We start from the raw sequence: 7,673 nt of genomic DNA, 5'->3' as shown, positions 1-7,673 counted from the left end.
TCACAGTCACAAAAGGCATCTGAAGCATGGCAGAAAACATCCTACTGAAGAGGGTTGTTGATTGAGGATGTTGAGTATTCTGCCCACCTTTGCATTATCTTTTCTTTATCAGTGAGCAGTGTAGTGCTAACGGCACTCAGTATTGGATATGTTCCTGATGACTGTGGCCCACAGATTGTCCTCAGAGCATCATAGAAGTTCTTCATATCATTCCTGTCTGCATAGAGCTGAATCTCATCTGCCTTGCTACTCAGCCATGAGTTTTGCATCTCTCTAAGTTTGCGTTGGACAATCCTCTTGATGTTGTTGAAGGCTGCTTTCTTGGATGTTGAAGTGCTATCCCCTAAACAGGCCTTATGTAGCTGATGTTTCTTGTTTAATAGTCTCCCTATATCAGTATCATCCTCATCAAACCAATTTTGATGTTTACGTGTGATGGAACCAAGTGTATAGGATGCAGCTGAGTACACAGAGTCTCTAAAAGATGCCCAGTTTTCCTTGTTGTTGTTGGAGTTTTCATCCATTGTCAGGAGTTGGTTGCATAGGTCTTCAACAAAAGCCTGATTCATATTCTCCTGTTTCATTTTGGAGATACTAAGTTTTTTGGGTGCTTTTTTACCTTGCGGTCGTCTACTAGGATTTATCTGGATATTCAGCCTGGAGACTATGAGCCTGTGATCAGTCCAGCATTCTGCACTTCTCATGGCCTTTGTCTCTCTAACATCCTGTCTGTCTCTTCTCCTGATGATGACATTATCAATGAGATGCCAGTGCTTGGAGCGTGGATGCATCCAAGACGTCTTGTTACGGTTTAATAGGCGGAAGACTGTACTGGTGATGATTTCCTCAGTGGGAGGAGCCTGTTGCTGTTGCATTTCCTGAGGCCATTTTTCCCGATCATACCTGTCCATGCCTGGTAATCTGTGCCAACTCTAGCGTTGAAGTCACCAAGGATGTTGAGCTGATCTGCCTTCAGCACTTCTGTGATAAGGGACCCTAGGTCTTCATAAAATTTGTCCTTGATCGCATCTGGGTTGATCATGGTGGGTGCATAGGCGCTGATGATAGTTGCACATCTTTTCCCAAACGGTGGGAATATCATTAGCATGAGGCTGGCATTCACACTCCTGGGGAAATTTGTAAGCTTGCTGACTAGCTGTGTTTTGATGGCAACCCCAACACCAGCTTCACATCACTCTTCTTTACTATGTCCGCTCCAGAAGAAGGTATAGCCGGCCCCTTTTTCAGTAAGTTGTCCTTCTTCGGCTAAGCGAGTTTCACTCAAGGCTGATTTATCTGGATGTTACATCTGGCCAGTTCTCTACCAACTAGCGCTGTTCTTCTCTCTGGTCTTTCTGCTGTTATGCAGTCTTTAATGTGCACACATTCCAATCACCGATGGTGAGGGGTGTAACTTTTGTCTTTTTTTTTTGTCTTTTTGTGTGTTTTTCAACTGCTGCAGTGGGATCCCCATCAGCTGCGGTATGCAGACAATGTTTAGGGCACCATTTCTAGCCCCTTCCTCATACTACATGTGGTACGGTGTGTTGGTCACCAATGCTTATTAGTATAGGCTGCGTGCATGTGTCCCTGTGTAGATGCTGTCCCAGCTCTGGCCAGGAAACCGAGACAGCTCTCACGATCAAATGAATCAACATGACCACGGATTAGCTGAGCAACGAAGGCACCCAGGCCAGGTTTATTGCGTGCGGCACAATAAGAAATGACCTACAGAGTATCACTGGGTCAGTTTCATATAGGCGGCATTACAATTCCTGATGTTTGGCACTGGAAATTTCGGTCCACAAACTTCTTACCACGATATGAGTTTGGTTTAAGTTTTTGGTATCAGATAGCCTGATTACTCCTTGGATCAGGACTGCCACAAGCAGCAATTTCCATATCCAGATCAGGTTTGGATTCATAATCTATAAAAACAAAACACAACACTGGCTTCTCCCTTTTTTTTTTTTTTTTTTTTTTAAATAAAAGCTTCGGATTCCTAAGGGCAGTGTTTCCAGCAATTTCCCCTTTCACTCCTGTCTGGGTCTTTTTCCACCCATCATTTGTTCCTGTTTATAATCTCTGTCCAATATTTCCAAAATTGTGGCCTCAGTTAAGGGTCCGGTAATTTGGAATCGGGCAAGCAGGGGAACACTGGGTTTCAAATTAATCCAGCCAGTTTTTGGCACAATAACCCAGACTGGTTCCGTCCCTCCTTGCTCCAATTTCAATACTGATGTATTTTTATCATTCCACCAAATGGTAATTTTATTGCCTAATCCCCAGTCAAATTGTCCCCTTGCACTCTATTGTCTGACTGCATAGGGCTTGCAGATTTCAAACCTTTGTAGCTGTGCCCAAACCACATAGATGAGGGTCAGGGATGCAGATGTAGTACGGAGATCTAGAACCAACGAACCTCCATCCTTTAACTGGAATGTGACCAGCGAGGATATTTCCATCAGTATATTTTTTATTATTTCCCTACGCTGCATTTCTGTAAGAAAAATTATAACCCTATATCTTTTATTTTGTATACTTTTTCAGCTGCATTGCATGTTTCCACTGAGGTTGTTTTTCTATTTCTACCAGATATATGGAGGGTCCCAATTTTATCTACAATTGGCCAGGGGCCATGCCATTCTTTTTTGGGAAATTTTTTCTTTGGCTGTGGTTCAATTTTTACCATTACTGCCTGCCCTATGTGCCACTGTGTATGATCACTAGCCTCATCAAAGGCTTGATCCATTTTCTGTTGCTCCAGAGCTTGCTGTGCTGCGGCAGCTCCTTGAACAGTTTCCAGCCAATACTTAAGGCTATTCATCCAGGTAGTTTTTGCTAATTCTTGTAATGTGTCCCACTCTGGCGGGCACATTAGATTTTCCCAACCTGGCATTGGTCTCCCAAACAAAATTTCAAAGGGGCTGAATTTTATCAGACGATTTGGGCGACTTCGGATTCTCATAAGTACCCAGGGGAATATTGCATCCCAATTTGTTCCCAATTCATTACATACCTTAGACAGTTCAACCTCTAGAGATTTATTCATTCTCTCCACTTATCCCCCAGCTTGAGGGTGGTAGGGGATGTGTAATGGTAATGGAATTCCTGCCCAAGTTCCCATTTCTCGGTACATCTTTCCAAAAAAGGCTGGTCCGTTATCTGAATCAATGCTAAGCGGGAGGCCCCATCTAGGGAATATCTCAGTCACAAGCGTTCTCGCAGCAGTGCGACTGTCTTCTTTTTTGGTGGGGAAAGCCTCCACCCATTTACTAAAACTATCCACAATTACAAACAGAAATCAATTTTTGGACGTAGTGGATAACGGTCCTACCAAATCTACCTGCAATCATTGGAAGGGTCCTTTTAAACTCTGATGCATTAATTCACCCCTTCTCTTCCTTCGAGCAGGGTCCTGTCTGGCACAAGTGAGGCATTGGTGGATATGAATATCTAAATCCTCTCTCATTCCTGGCCACCAACCTATCTTTTTAAGTTTTTCTAATGCTTCTTCCAATTTTGGGTGTCTCCCCCCACACCAGAACCATGAATCCACCTTAACAGAAAATTTTTAAACTGTTGAGGTATTACTAACACCCATTCACTATCAGATTTGGCTACGATTAAGCCCTTTTCTTTTTTGAGAGGAACTCCTTGCCAAGAGGAAGGGCATTCCACAATCCACTGCTGGATTAACTCATCCTTTCCCTATATCTCTTGTAACATTTGTAATTTTTCAGTTTTAACTTGTTCTTGTTTCATCTGTGCCCGAGTAGTTATCGCCACGGGCAGAATTTCCCAAAGGGTGCCAGTTATTGCTGCCTCTTTAGCCAATTTATCGGCTTGTTCATTTCCCCGCTGCAATAGTTCTTTTCCCTTATGTGATTTTATTTTAACCATTCTGATTTTTTCACATTTTGTTGCCAACTCCTCCATTTGTTGCCAGAGGGCTTTGTGTTTGATTTCAGATCCATCTGTGCCCACAAAATGCTTGGTAGCCCACCATGGCAAATAAACAGTGGTGCCTTTATACATATAATCTGAATCAGTACCAATCACTATTTCAGCTTGTTTATTTTCCATTCTTTTTAATACCTCAACAACTGCTGATACTTCGGCCGCTTGAGTTCCCCCCTTTGTCAATTTATATTGGAAGGAGTCCACAGCTTGCATGTTCCCTGTCAAACAAACTCCAGCAAAGCCTGTGACCCGTGTACCTTCTTCATAATATGAGCTTCCATTTACAAACCAAATTGTTTTTTCCAGCACTTGGTCTATCGGGGTTGCTTTAAAAATGGGGTGAGCTTTAGAGTTTGTTTGGGGTTCACAGATATGTTCCTGACCTGTTATAGTTAGACCCCAAACAGATATTTCAGGCTCTTTCAGGACAACTAATTGAACATTCTCTCTCATGAGAGCAAAAACCTATTGAATAGCTTTGTCCACCCTTCCATTGCCTTTAGACAAATTCTCCTGACTCAATAGTTTTCCTAGGGCATGGGGGATTTTTACAATCACCTTACTTGCCCCTTCCTGCTTATAGTCTCTGTTTGAGCAAAAAAGTTGGTAACAGAATATTTACCCAAGGTTTTTAGAGTTACTGTGGTTGTAATACCAATTCCACTTTTGTTAACTGTTTAGAGGCACCGATTTTAATAACCATTACTTCCCTTCAACATAGCATAAAAGTTAAATTGAAATTAAATCAAATTTAAATTAAAATTAGATAAATTAAATCAAAATTAATGTTAAGACAAGTCTATGCAAATACTTTGAGGGTATTAAACTTTTATAATGTTTAGTTGTATTTGGGGAAGTAAAAGTGGAAACCTGTTGAATTTGTTTGGTTATCTCCAACATCCCCATAACAGAACCAGACATGATATATGTTGTTATACATTTTATCATTTTTGTTATAACATTCTTATAACTATATTTCAATATTTAATAAAGGTGAAAACAAGTTTATAAACACCCAAACAAAAAACCGATATTTGCCAATATTACCTTTACATTACTGTTGAGATTTCCCCTTACATTTTTTCCTTTGAATAAAAAATTATGATTGATCATTTAAAAAAAAAATTTTTTGTTTGCAATTGCATTATTTGTTGAGGCAAAAATATATATGTACATATATTTATAAATAAGGCCTTTTGAATTTTGGAGAAAAATTGATATTATGATGGTTATACTCTGATCCTAACATTAAAATAGTGTGGTACCACTTATATTAAAAAAAAGTATAAAATTGACTTTTGTTGCAACAAGAAAATTACGTGACACACAACACAGAACACCGGACAACATACATGACATACAGGACAAATTTACAATTAAAAACAAACGGCGCCAGTTAATTTACAAGATATTAAGAGCTAAATTATTAAGGCAATACATATTAGAAAATAGACAGGTAAACCAAAGAATTAAACATTTAAATAAATAAGTTATTACCCTTTTACCTAAATGTTTTTCATAAGAATTGATTAAAAAAAAAAATTCACATCAAGCCACCCATCAAATTTGTTGTATTAATTGACAAATAACATGATATGAACTTCCTCTCCACCATTCACTTTACTTCAAAACTGTATTATATGGACCAAGGAATGCCCATGTTTTAAATATTAGTAAGTGACTAGGACTAGAAGGGCAGTACGAATCTCCGCTGCTTCAACATTTTTGCAACCATATCTTCAGGTGAGTTCTCTGGCATCCCTTGGAAACATTCCGAACTCTCCTGAAGTAAAGTTTTTTACCTGTTTTGGTTTTTGTTCTGTTCGGTTTTCAGTTGCTTCGTCTTTTTAGGAGTGGTGGTTTCTGTAATAACTATATTTTTTTACTTTGTTTTGTTATTAAAAAAAAAAAAAAAAAAGAACAAGCCATAAGTGAGCAGACGTGGGAGAGTGGGGGACGAGCAATCTCAGAAGGGAGGAAACCTTCAGCCAAGAGAGAGATTAACTCTATCCAGGTATCTGAAAGCACAGGCTGCAACAAAGATTTTAGCAAACAGAGACGATATATGGGAAAATTTAACTGGTATGTAAAAATATTTAAGAAGAAGGTTTTAGCTCTAAATGAGGAGTGGGAGTGGGTTAAAGCAGTTGGGAACCCGCACCCCTGGTTTTTATCCTGGTTCTGAGAGGAGAGTGGGGGTTGTCACCTGTTTTGTAAAACTTGAATTTGTTCCCCAGTGTGTGTTGCTTTTGTGTGCATGCCAAATGGATTGCAGGAGTGCCCTTGCCTGCAGTAGTTAACTGTTTCTGGGCAACTCCATGTGTTAATGCATTAATTTTAGATGTTAAATTCCTTACTCTTAGTTTTTCACTTAGAAATTCTTTTCTATCTATTTCCCTGTGATCAAGTCGCAGCTTCTGTGCTCTAACGTGCTCTGTGAACTGTTCCATTTTCTCCTTTATCTGATTTACCAATCTAGTGAAAGTATTGTTTGCTACTTCTCCCTCCTATGTACTTACTTCTCCCATTCTGACAGGCACCAGTCTAGGTCTCGATTTAAGTTTTACCGGAACCTGGCTTTTATCATATGGTGATGGTTGCAATGTGGTGGCCCCTGGTTCATTTTTTAATTTTGCTAGGATCACCTTTTTCCATTTCTGTCCCCACATACCAAGTGCTATAAAAGTACTTGGATTTTGCTGTTGTCCTTCAAAATGTATTATGGGGGACGGTACTTCTCTTTTTTGTACATTTTCTACAGCTGTTTCTAGATGTTGATTTTCCTGTTTTAATTGCTCGAGCATATTATGTATTTGAATGGCTTGTTACCCTGCCAGCAGAGCCTGAGTTTTCCAATGTTCAGCCGTTTGTTATCTGATTTAACTCTTTCATTGTATTTGTTGCTAGCTCTGATACTTTAATAGCATGCTGCCTTAACCATCTCAGTGCCATGGCCATGATTTGGAGTACTCTAAACTTCTTACTCTTATTATTCTCTTTTAGGGCAACGCTCTCAGCCATTGACCTACATATTCCTGTCCAGGTTTCCCCACTCTGTTTCTTAAAATCATATGGACCACCTTTACTTGCTACCCAGTGCTTCCAATATTCATCAAACTCTGTGGGTATGTGAAGGGAGGACAAAAGGGGATTACCTAGCTCGCACTTTTCTGTCATGTTAGATCGCGATTCCTTCCAGAAGATAGCTCGTTTACTTACCAGATCAGTGGTCGGGGTCACCAGTGTGGTACGGTGTGTTGGTCACCGATGCTTATTAGTGTAGGCTGCATGCGTGTGTCCCTGTGTAGATGCTGTCCCAGCTCTGGCCAGGAAACCGAGACGGCTCTCACGATCGAATGCATCGACACGACCACGGATTAGCTGAGCAACGAAGGCACCCAGGCCAGGTTTATTGCGTGCGGCACAATAAGAAATGACCTACAGAGTATCTCTGGGTCAGTTTCGTATAGGCAGCGTTACAATGGCCACGGCCCAACGGCGGGACTTTCCATTATCCCCTAGACCGGACATCGGTATTCCCTCTGACACCCTTTTTATACGTTGTTTCATACAATTTCGTTCTGCTCCTTTTGACGTAGGTAGTTGCCACCCTCTTGATGTAGTCTAATACCACCTTCTTCCGTTAATTGGCCGATTTAGGCAAAACAACTCCATTTATCACTTTTTAGTCATTTCTAGTCAACAAAGTG

The sequence above is a fragment of the Emydura macquarii genome, unplaced genomic scaffold, assembly GCF_026122565.2.
Source record: "Emydura macquarii macquarii isolate MOO-44397 ecotype Brisbane River unplaced genomic scaffold, CSIRO-AGI_Emac_v2 contig_705, whole genome shotgun sequence".
Lineage (NCBI taxonomy): Eukaryota > Metazoa > Chordata > Testudines > Chelidae > Emydura > Emydura macquarii.
The sequence above is the reverse complement of the archived record's forward strand: the minus strand, read 5'-3'. Positions refer to the sequence as shown.